This window comes from Berghia stephanieae, chromosome 7 (assembly GCF_034508935.2).
Source record: "Berghia stephanieae isolate SIO BIC M18660-M18661 chromosome 7, UCSD_Bste_1.3, whole genome shotgun sequence".
NCBI lineage: Eukaryota > Metazoa > Mollusca > Gastropoda > Nudibranchia > Aeolidiidae > Berghia > Berghia stephanieae.
The window spans coordinates 18348812-18361865 of NC_088366.1; the positions used below are offsets into that span (position 1 = coordinate 18348812).

General features: G+C 34.7%; 1 long non-coding RNA gene across 1 annotated transcript in view; it reads left to right on the forward strand.

Moving 5' to 3' along the window:
* Positions 1-7692: 7692 nt before the first annotated feature.
* LOC144976830 (uncharacterized) overlaps positions 7693-13054 on the forward strand; it is a 50163-nt gene continuing 44801 nt past the window's right edge. The window contains exons 1-2 of the long non-coding RNA XR_013646175.1: positions 7693-7802; positions 8122-8452. This is a non-coding gene — a long non-coding RNA (uncharacterized LOC144976830). The remainder of the gene's footprint in view (positions 7803-8121; positions 8453-13054) is intronic.

A 13054-nucleotide genomic window follows, 5' to 3' on the forward strand; every position in this document is an offset into this window, starting at 1 on the left:
TTTCTGCTGGAAGTGGTCAGTTACAATGTCAAGGATATCGTTGGGATTTGTTGTCTGTTTGCCAAATTTATCCTGTAGTTTTGGGTTCTCGAATGGTTTTCGGTTCAGAGATTTCGTCGCTTTGAACATAGACGATGCGTTATTTTTGGACTTTTCTATGTCTTCCACATTTTTGTCTAATTCCTCGTTTCTGTGTTTTATTGTACGTGATCGAATTGAATGCAGTATTTTGTTTCGTTCCGTTTTCAGGTTTATTATTTCTTCCGAGTCTTTCGTGTTTTGTATCCTGATCCTAAGTTCTTTTTGTTGCCGCGATAGATCGTTAATAGCAATGTTAGGCGTTCGATTTGGTTTGTTCTTAGTTGTATTAATGGAGCCTGCACTTTCTTCCCCCGCATCTTTCATTGCCGCTTGCGTCTCTTTCCATTCATTGTTTGGATTGCTGTTTTGCTTTATTTTCCATAGACTTGAGTTAAGTTCATATTGGTAATGAATGTGACATTCTCGCTCATTTACTATTTTTGCCGTGTTTATTTTGACTGCCGTTTTACCTATCTGTCTTCGTTGTCTGTACACATTTATGTTGAAATTCGTTTTTACAAGTTTGTGATCGGATGTTAGCAGTGTACCACCGTATGATCGCGAGTTGGTTGAGTAGTGTTTATGGCGATGTCGACATATGATATAGTCTATTTGGTTGTGTATTGTTATCATTTTGTCTTGGGTTTGGTCTTTCCTTTGTCCTACCCATGTTGACAAGTGACGAATGGAATGTTTCGGACAGAATATGTGTTCTTGAGCTTAAGTGTAAGATCAATTCAAGGAACCAGAATAACAATAACAAAGACGATCACGGTAAGAAGACGTTTACTATCTCAATCGTAAATGTTTACGCACCAACAAGTCAACGCGCAAAACAATACCCAGAGGAAACTGATAAATTTTACAAAGACCTAGACGATACACTGAACAAAATAGGAAACAAATCAATATTAATAATTGCTGGAGATTTTAATGCCAAAGTAGGAAAACGTCTCGACAGTGACACACTATGTTTAGGATCATACTCAAAAGGAAAACGTAACGATAACGGAGAAAAATTAGTCCAGTTCTGTGAACAGAGAAAACTTTTTTCATTTCCTATCGTTATTCATTAAAAAAAAAAATATCCACAATGGTATTGTACCCAGTACTTTCAAGGTGAGAGTATGACAGCTTATCCACTACGCTATGGAGCCACCTGACTGTTCATAACATTTAATAAGGTCTTTCTAAAACTAAAACCTTTTTTACCTTCAATGCAACTTCTATTATCTGGTTTTAAATTTCGTTTTTTTTTTTTGGATTATTATTATTTTAAAAAAATTATTACCAAAGAAGTTAAACCTGGGTATTATCCACCTGAAACCATCACATTGAAAGGGAGCGTTCACATATTACGTCATCAAAAATTTGCCCTTTTTAGACCCCCCCCCCCTCCCCCAAGTCATCACTTGTCATCATTGACCTGACCCCCCCCCCCCCCCCAACAGATGATGACGTCATCTAATTTAATAAAAACTAAAAGATAACTTTAATTTCACAATATTTATTATTCGTTTTTCAAACCATAAACATTGATCATCAACGTTTAATAAAACACATTCAGACATTTTATTAATTTCAGAAACTGTTGATAATTTATGTTTTACGATACAATGGGGACATAAAATTTAAATTTGCAAAGATAAAATCTAACAAACATTATTTAAATTAGGCTACTTGGTGCAGGTGCTATTAAAAAAATTCAGAAAGTGTAATTTAAAATAGTATAGGAGGCAAAATTATTTTATAGCATATTAGTCTTTTAGTGGAATGAATTTCTGTTTCAATTTCCAAACATAAAATTAATTGATTCAAAAATGTTTCTGCCTTGGACCTCTGGCAATGTACTATAAATAGTATCAATTTCATCTTCATCGTCATCATTTTCTCCCATTTGCTGTTCTTCATGTATGTCGCATTTTCGTGAATGGTCTTTCATTGCTGTGATCGAGGAGTGATACAATGAACATTTAGGGCAAGTTCGCCTTTTGAGAAGTGATACCCCTTTCCCATTTTGTTTCTTGAGAGATGGGCAATAATCATCATAGCAATTTATCTTTAGCTGTTTTGAAAGGAACAAACTTTGAAATAGGCTTAATTTGCCTATGTTTTGATGACATCATCTTGGGTCTGACCCCCCCCCCCTCCCCCATGTCAACACATGTCAACATTTGGTAGACCCCCCCCTCCCCCCCTAGCTGATGACGTAATATGTGAACGCTCCCAAAGCATCAAAGGGGCAATAATAATACTTGAGGTCATAAATAGATGAAAACTGTTGAAAACTTAGCGAAGATCTGAAATCCTTTAAGTGAATACATTATTTCGAATGCAACGATTTATGTGAATACGCCAAACTAACAACTTTTTACAGTGTCGAAATTGATTGTTTTTTAGTGTTAGTGTCGACGGTACATATTTTGTGATAACTGTTTGACTCAACGAACTTTCAAACTGACTTTAAATTATAAAAGGAAATCAAGTTATCTGTTTATCTATCTGTAAAAAATACATTTCTAATTTTCAAATCTTTCAGTAGAGTTGTGCGCCGTATTTTTTTTTTTATTGACTCAAATGGCACAATGTTCTCCATAAGGCTATATTTTTTTAAGAAAGGATTTTCAATTCCATTGTATTTATTTTCCAACAACAGTCTACACGTTTTTATATTTCACTTTCTAAACTGCATTACACAGTTCCTCCCCGCCTCCCTCTTTTTACTTAATTAATTGCGCACCTTTTAGAAATATGTATCTATCTAATATTCTATTTTAATTCGTGCTTCCTCACAAAGGAGCATACTAATTTCCTGCCAATCAATGTTTTGTTTATTCATCTTAACTACGCCTCTACCACATTATCTCATTCATCTGTAGTGTTTCATTCATCCTGTTTTGTTGATAAACGGGAAACCCGAAACGTTCATTTGATCTGTTTTTGTAATTAGATTTAAGCTTACATTCAATTTCACATTATTATTTAGTTCTTCGAGCTTCGAGCAGCAACATTTACATTAAGTGAATACATTATTTCGAATGCAACGATTTGCGTAAAAACGCCAAACTGACAACTTTTTACGGTGTCGAAATTGGTTGTTTTTGAGAGTGTTAGTGTCGTCGGTACGTATTTTATGATATCTGTTTGACTCAACGAACTTTCAAACTAACTTTAAATTATAAAAGGAAATCAATTTATCTGTTTATCTATCTGTAAAAAATATATTTCTAATTTTCAAATCTTTCAGTAGAGTTGTGCGCCGTATAATTTTTTTTATTGACTCAAATAAGCACACTGTTCTCCACAAGGCTATATTTTAAAAAGAGAGGATAGGGTTGAATGTTCAAACTGTTCTGAAAGCCCATGTTTATTTTTTTGCCAACGACAACATGATTTAAACAGGCAAATCTGTCAATTATAAATCTATTTGATTTATTCCTAATTTACAAGGCTTTTTAAAAAAAATTAAGGGTAATTATATCACCCGTTGACTCAAATGATTATTTAGAAAATCTTCAAAGGCATAATTATTAGCCATTCATCTATTTATCTGTCTGGCCGCCCTGTTGCCAGATTCATTTGTGCGCACCTACAGATTTTTTTTTTACTACTGGACCGATTTTGATCGTTGATGGCTCAAAAGATTCCTCTCGATCTGTGTTCATTTCCACAATACAGTAGTATAAGACTGCAATTAAGCATCAGAATCAAATAATGCGCCATGATTTCTCATAGTTGCAGTTTGCTCTACACTCCAGCGCGCTATCCTCAAACTCATTCTAATGTCCCGAATTTTGTTCATTATTATTCCATTCCTTCTTCGAACTAATTTTTACATCGAACTCGAACACGGTTTCCTCGAACTAATTTCACCCAGCCAATGTTAACATTTGATTAATTAGCCCTCTCCTTACCACCTAAGGCAAAATCGTCACGTTTGTTACGACACAATATACATATTTTCTTATTCAGATTTCTTTTGTTCATCACAAACGTTGAAGAATGATCTTTTTTTAATTAATAAGAACTAAAGTTGTTATCTAGAGAGCTTTTTTGAGTTTAAAAGATAATTTTTTCTGACGGGTAAGCCTGCCATTTTGGGAAAATACTGAAAGGGATCGGTAAGGAGAGAGTTAAAGGGGTTTTGAATGCGCCCGGTGATTTTGACCACTGATAATTTATCGTGACATTGACAGTTACGTGTTTATTGTGTGTATCTATCTACACTGCAGGTGAGTGTATACAGCATGATATACAAACAGACTCACAGCCTCTCTCACACTCCACCGCCAATTCGCATAACGGACACCTCTCTATTTATTCTTATCACGACGCTATTCGATCTAATTTTAATACCACGTGCCATTATTTGCTAATGATTGACCACGAACGTTGTGATATAATACCCCCCCCCCTTTTTTTTTTTTTTACTCACGTACACCAACATCTTGCAACATGTCATGTATGAAGTTTTCTCCCACAACATATCAATAGAGTAATAAAATAATGAAGTTCCCTTTTCTCATCCTCAAATTTGTCTTCGGGTATATTCCAATAGGGAAGACTGGAATAATCCAGGTGTCAGTCGCCGCGCAACGCTGTAAATTGATCTATGGGGATGTGGTTTACTGAAGACCATATAAGGCGATGGTTATTCGAACTTGGTATCTTTCGGATTCGTAGCAAAGTCCATACCGCCGAGCCTAGAATTTCGATTTCTGGTATAGTGTAAAGCAGGAAAGTACTCGTAATAAGTTATATTTATTTTTGTCTGACGTTTTTGTGTATTTTTGTCCTTGACTGTCCAATTCGTCTATTATTTTTGAGATTTTGTCCTAAGTAATCTGAGAAAAATTCCGCTACTAGTACTACTAGTTGAGGACAATTGAAGGAAGGTAATTTTGTCCTTGATAGATAGATAGATAGATAGATAGATAGATAGATAGATAGATAGATAGATAGATAGATAGATAGATAGATAGATAGATAGATAGATAGATAGATAGATAGATAGATAGATAGATAGATAGATAAGATAAGATAAGATAGATAGAGAGAAAAAAAAGGGGTGGGGAAGAGGAGAGAGACAGAGAGAGAGAGAAAGAGAGAGAGAGAGAGAGAGAGAGAGAGAGAGAGAGAGAGAGAGAGAGAGAGAGAGACCAACACGTTGATCAGTAGATAGAGGGATAAACGTATGAAATAAAAACCCGAAATGAAAGTGATCGAACCCTGGACCTTCCGATCCGAAGGCGAGTGTCATACCACTAGACCACATAGTGAACAAGGAAATAAATGTTTTGTTTACTTCAATTCCAGAGCTTAGTACATACATACATTGTCATGTTTAGTGCCGCGATGAGAATATGCCCCAAGAGCCGGTTCCACGGCACCTAAGCTGAGAGTCAGGGACCAGTTCCAAGGAGGGGAACCGCTGACGAACCTTGGTTCTTACTACCTTTCTTAGGTACGAGCGGTTCTTTGCCTATTGTAAATCCAAAGGTTAAGAATACTCTGCAACGCAGGGAATGGAATGAAAACCTCTCTATGGTTATGAATTTTTGCCATAGAATTGTGGCAACATGCTCTTACCAAAAGTTGTTCATATGTAACAGTCTATACAACTTTACGTCAAATTTGGTTTGTTATTGCTCCCAACGCACTGCGGTATATTAGGTACTAAATTAAATGTAATGCCTTATAACTTATAGGTCAATAATTATCAATTTTGCCACGGTATCCGGAATAGTAACAAACAGAGTCAACTAAACAAGGTGGAGCGTGGCAAAGTTTCAATGAGTGGATCCGTAACAAATAACTGATCTGTTGGTCTATTCTGACGTTGTGACCTCGGGTAAGGAAATTTTCACACATTATCCAAATCAACTTTGATGCGAATTAAGGTGAGGTTATTTTCATGTAAATTGAGTTTACCGTTAATTTGTACCACATGAAATGGCAATGTGTTACCTTTTGGTCTAATGCAGGATTTGATAAAGTAACATAGTGTACAAGGATTACTTTGACGAAATGAAAGCTTTTTAAAAAATTGTCTCTAGGGTCTAATCCAAGGGAAGACTGAAATAACCCAGGCGTCAGCCGTAGTGCAGAGCCGCAAATTGAGCTAGGGCTAGGTGAGTTGCTCACAGCCACACAGCGCAGTGGTTGGTGATCGAACTCGGTACCTTTTGGGTACGAAGCAAAGACCGTACCGCAGAGCCACGCTGCCCCATAGATATGTCGATATTTTGCCTCATGCCCAGAGGGTACCGAACGTGATTCTTCTCGTCACTTCGTGTGGCCATGAGCAAGTCACCTCGTCCTAGGTCTCCTTGTGGCGCTGCATTGCGAAATAGGCCTGGGTTATTCCAGCCTTTCCTTGAGTAGACCGAAAGAAAAAAAATATTTTTAAGGATAAATGAATGGCATCTTATTTTATTTGTACGATTTATTTGTTTGATAAAAGCAATAGATCACACTGTTATCGTGTAATATATATATATATATATATATATATATACATATTATATATATATATATATATATATATATATATATATATATATATATATATATATATATATATATATACATATATAATGCAAATTTTCACTCACATTTTTTTGGCCGAGACGACTCGTTTCTGTGTTTTTTACACTTCTTCAGTCGGCGTAATCCATTGCAATGTCCCATATATATATATATATATATATATATATATATTATATATATATATATATATATATATATATATATATATATATATACTTCCATGAGAAAAAATGCTCGTGTAAGTGAATGAGAAGGCCTACTCCCAACATATCAAACATTTCTTTACAATTCTCAACAACTGTCAATGACCCTTTACAGGCAAAATTCGACTTTATTCGAACAGGCAGATTACTATCATTGTTTTCATCAAGAGCGGTAAGTATCAACGATGCGACCAGGACTTCGTTGTATATAGAGTTAGGTCTTATATTGTAACCGTATTGTAAGTGATAGAAATAATTATACAACCTATAATAAAGAAGAAAGCGTTTTAACTTACCACTACCGACGTGTACTGTCGTGTACTTATTTTCAAGTATGATAACCCAGATCGTTATAGGCTCACTGTTGTAATGGACATAGTCTCAAAACTGTCGATTTGTCTATAATGACCACAACCGACAACACAGTGTAAAGCCACGATGGAGCATTTAAACTGGACCCCACTTATTGAAAGGAGAAAGACGCAAAAGCTTAATATGTTATTCAAGGACCTACAGGGAATCGCCATCATCCCTATTAACATATTGAAAAACCACAGAGGAAAATAAAATATACATGCAGTGATAAACACTTTCCCTCAATTGAATAATTTATAGGGATTTATGTAAAACGCGATAATCTCTTCTAACACTCCGTTTGTCTAAGTCATAAATTATAAGAGTTGAATAAATTTGATATTACAATGACTTCACTTTGTAGAACGCGTATTTGCTCGTGACGTGAAAGGAATTCATTCTCGCCGCTAAAGACTTAAATCCAAAAATCCTAAAACGGAACATGACACAACCGCAACCCAAAAGCAAAACACAGTGGTCTGTGCCCTGTTGTGTGTGCCTTGTCTTGTCGCAGCGCCGATTCGTTCGCCTCTCTCCACTTCACTCTCTTTCAATCTAGGCTACTTACGTGAGATGAAATAGTTATTATTTCATGAACCAAACTAAATTATAACGGTACTCATAATATAATTAACGTTTATTTGCGTCATAGTTTTAACGACGTGCATTTATTTTCAGGCTTTATAACCCAATTCTTTTTAGGCTCATTGTTGGAATAGAAATCTAAAAAATAAATAAATAAATAAAAAATAACGCAAAATATTGCCCTTTACAACAATATTAAACCAGGCCCATAAGTCGATTCGGATATCAGACCTGCATATATGTACACGTCGGTTTAATACAACCTAAGGTTTTCACACGGACGAAAATATTATTGTAACTCATTTCAGTTTTCTTTGTTTTTCTTTTTCTTCTTGGATATTGCCTTCAGATTGTGGATATGCACCACTCTACATTCTAAGTTGGAATAATATCACACTTTTGTTGTGCTTTATTTACAACCTAGGATATGAACAGGGATGTGATCAGCAGTTATCACGACCAGCGTACATAAGAAAAAAAAAATTATTGTTTGAGGCAGCATTTAACGTTTTTATGTTATATTAACAGCTAGTTGTCGCTGTTGCTTTGTTTTATAGCCAGACACAACTGGTGAACTTTAGAACGTTCCATACATGATATGATACCATTCATTGGAGACCGGTTCATTCAATAATTCGTGTGTGTCTGTGTATTTATCCATTAAGGAGTTACATCTTCGGGTGAGTTGAAATGTTATGATAATTTGCCCTTTAGACTTATAGTTATAATAGGGCCCCCTTGAGACGGAGTTCAATTCTTTTCATTTACTTAGCGTGAAACATATTTAAAATACAAACAAACAAACAAAACGAGTTCATTTTAACGGTTTATTTTAAGATATGATGAAATATACATTCACACAGAATTTCCAATCGATCCGGATAAAATCAACAAATAATCAAAGGAAACTACCACATATATATATATATATATATATATATATATATATATATATATATACACATATATATATATACATATATATATATATATATATATATATATATATATATATATATATATTATTTTAACATTTACCACAATGTTGGAGTCAGTCTACATCGATGTTTCAGGCCTTTTCAGCCATCGTCAGGACTGTGTGTTACATGAGTTTGGTTTGTTGTGTGTTGTTGCTTGATGAAGCTTCAACAAGCAACGACACACAACAAAACCAAACTCACATAACACACAGTCCTGACGATGGCTGAAAAGGCCTGAAACATCGATGTAGACTGACTCCAACATTGTGGTAAATATTAAAATAATAATTCGCTCCATTGCTACATGTCGAGCACTTTTCGTACCATATTTGTATCCAACACGATTCAATATATATATATATATATATATATATATATATATATATATATATATATATATATATATATATATATATATATATATAAATTATATAAACATGAAATAATAGTGCTCAACTTTTTGATCAAGGGAGCTATTTATAAAATATTTCAAGTATAATTATTATCAATTCCCTGATGAGAGCGAATGCTCGTAACAATATTGTAGAAGTTGATCATAATTACACTTGAAATATTTATATATATATATATATATATATATATATATATATATATATATATATATATATATATATATATATATATATAACGGAATACTATATATTCATTTTAAGAAGATTGAATGAGTAGTAACATTTATTTCTGTTTGACTCTCGTCCATCAGCGTGTTATCCGTTTACTACTTACTGTACACATTTTAGACCATCCTGTGGCAAGCCGGACCTGTCAACTGATATGGTACAGAATAATTAATTACAGTACGAGTTCTTTATGGACCCTTTCGTTCCGTGTTTGATGTGAACGTGTTAGGTCCCATTGTCTTTTGATGCTATGCGTTTAGGTAAAATAACATCCGCCAACCGGCTATAACGTACCATCACACAAAACCGTGTGTAAACTTGAACGCTTATCGTCTGATTGGTAGGTATAATTTAATGAGAATAATCACCTAACTGGCTGTCTAAAAACAATAACGAAGAGATGAGTGAAGTCAGTTTCGGCCCTCCAATTGCAATGTGTACAGTATAGTAGACGGATAATACGCTGATGAAGGAGAGTCAAACAGAAATAAATGTTACTGCTATGCTGTCGTAATCCGGAAAACATTAAATAAATAAATCAATCAATCAATCAAAACACATTTTTTTAAATTTTGGCCAGAAAACTTGTCCTTCAAATATCGATCGATTACAATGCTCATCATCATCATTTTGTCAAAACTCTCAAACTTGAGGCGTTTAAAAGGAATATTCGTGAAGTCCCCGATTTGAGAGATTTTTCGCCTTTTTTTTTTTTTTAGAATAGGGCCATTTTTATCGATCGATATTTGGAGGACGTGTATTCTGGCCATTAAAAAAGAAGTGTAATGTGTGTGTTTTGTTTTTGTTAGTTAGTTTGTTTGCTTTATTGTTTTTGTTTTGCTTTGCATTGTTTTGTTTGGTTTTGTTTTCAAAGTACGACAGTATGGTAGTATGTTTTGTGACATTTGGTTTTAACATGTGCCCATTAGTTAGTGTGCTGATTGTCGTAAAATCGAGTAAGTCAGTAAACAGATTGATTCGGGATTGTAACTTTTTATTGGCTTGTAACATTCCAAAAATATATAGCATTGTAAAGTTGTGTGGCACAGACGAAGAGTCGATTAATCGAGAGAGAAAGAGAGAAAGAGAGAGAGAGAGAGAGATGAGAGAGAGAGAGAGAGAGAGAGAGAGAGAGAGAGAGAGAGAAGAGAGAGAGAGATAGATAGATAGATAGAGAGAGAGAGAGAGAGAGAGAAAGAGAGGTGTCTTTTTCATTATCCCCTTCAAGAATATAAATAGATAGATAAACGGATAGATAGATAGATTGATAGAGCGATAGATAGATAAATATATTTATAGGTAGATAGATAGATAGATAGATAAATAGATAAATAGATAGATAGATAGATAGATAGATAGGCAGGTGGATTGATAGATCGACATATATAGATAGATTATACATACATAGAGAGAGAAAGAGAATGAAGAAAGAGAGAGAGAAAAAAAAAGAAAAGAGAGAGAGAGAGAGAGAGAGAGAGAGAGAGAGAGAGGAGAGAGAGAGAGAGAGAGAGAGAGAGAGAGAGAGAGAGAGAGAGAGAGAGAGAAAATGACCTTTACGTTCTTGATGAAAATATCCCAACAATATCCGTAAGGTTTTCTTATTAAAATCGTGATGTTCAGTATAATGCTTAGTACAATAACAACAAAACCTACGCCACTATAATAATATATTCACGGACACTTCTAATTGTAGGTAGTAAAATTTAGTGGCATGTTTTCATATTTTTAGGATATTTTGCGGGTCACCGATTTTCTGAAATGGCCATGATCTCACTGAACTCTCTGCGAAAAGTAGTGTTGTCTTGGGTTATTGTCCTCTTTATAAAGAATTTGAAAATCAGAAGACATAGGTAGGTAAATACTGTGGTGTCGAGGTTATAGTGGGTCCTTGGTTTGCAGTTTGTACACCCTTGAAATTTATATTGGATATTTATTTCTGAAGACATATATATCATATAGTAATATAGAATACAGTAGAATGTAAGCACGTATGTAATACATAGTAGTAGTAGTAGTAGTAGTAGTAGTAGTAGTAGTAGTAGTAGTAGTAGTAGTAGTAGTTGTTGTTGTTGTTGTTGTTGTTGTAGTAGTAGTAGTAGTAGTAGTAGTAGTAGTAGTAGTAGTAGTAGTAGTAGTAGTAGTTGTAGTAGCGTATGGCTACACCTCCAAATTCATTTCGTCAACCCAGCTTCGAAAGTCTTAATCCGCCCTAAGAACTGAGTAAGCGCATAATGATGATTGTATTAACATAGTATGAGTTGATCTGGTGGCCTACTCAGCCGCAGCGAAGCGCCGCAACGTGAACTAAGGCTAGTTGACTTTTGCTCACGGCCACACAGCGCGACGGGTTGTGAGGCGGTGGCAGGTCTATTTCAGTAATGTATCATATTATTTCTTACCCTTGACCTCAATATTATAGATACTATTTTTATTGGAGAAAACCAATTGCGGAAAAATAGATTAAATCTTATTATTATTATTGTCTGCATTGTAATGTTTAAACATGCGGGGTTTTTGGGGTCTTTTTGAAAAAGGGGTGGGGGGGGGGGGGGTGGGGGGGGGGACAGGTTGTGCTTTTTTAGTATTATTTTTTGTTTATTTGTGTTTTTTTTTTTTTTGTTGTTGTGTTTTCTTTTTGTTTTTGTGTTTTCTTCTTTTTTTATTTTGTTTTTAGTACGTAGATACAAAATATTGAGATTACCATTCTCGATAAAAGCATTTTGATTCAAATGAAGTATCGGAATTTAAAGTTCATTTTATAGCGACACATTCTCTCTGGTCGACATGTTATGTACATGTATAATAGGCCCCTATATAATATACTCACTGGATTCCAGTACCCCTAACTCCAACCCAATTTGCAAAATTGAGCTGGGTGACCGAATTTTATCGAACATTAATATAATATTTGGCAAATTCGATTTTTAGTAATACAAAGGTCCCGAAATCACTGGACAATTGTCACCTGATTTTGCATGATGTTTACATTATGATTCAACAGTCGTGACGAAATTTCCCTCGTAATGACGCATAGAAACTTAGTAACTGGTTCTAAACTATCTGATCAATGGCGGACGCCCTTATGAAATACTTCTCCGACTTGCATAACAATCTATCCACAGGAGAAAAACATTATAAATCTGATCATGTTTTGACTTTTATACATTCTAACCACATGACATTGAATGAAAAAGTTCTAGCCAGCATGAAGAATAAAAAGTACCGATTTTCTTCGTTTAGAACCAAGCTGCTCGATGCAGGGCGGGCGTGACATCAGACTATTGAAACCTATTGATATGAAGATGGTTTGCGTATATTATGAGATTTATTAGACATCGTGATGATTTTATCGAGAAATCAAATTTGTTTCGTCGAATTGCAACAAAAACAAACGTTGTGTTCCTGTTAGCGAGTATGAAAATGAGATGGGGGTACTTGCAATGAATTGATACCAGCAAGTGGTTCCTCTCAATATATTTTGAATGCGATCAATGTCTTAAAATTTAAATGAATCATTTTCCGTTTTTAACACTGGGAACGAATTCTACGATAAAGGACTAAATACATAAGATTTCAAACGGACTTGAAAATGAAAATGGACATCATGTCCTAATGGAATGTCCAAGGTACAACCAGTTGAGAAGGAACTTCTGGCCTGACC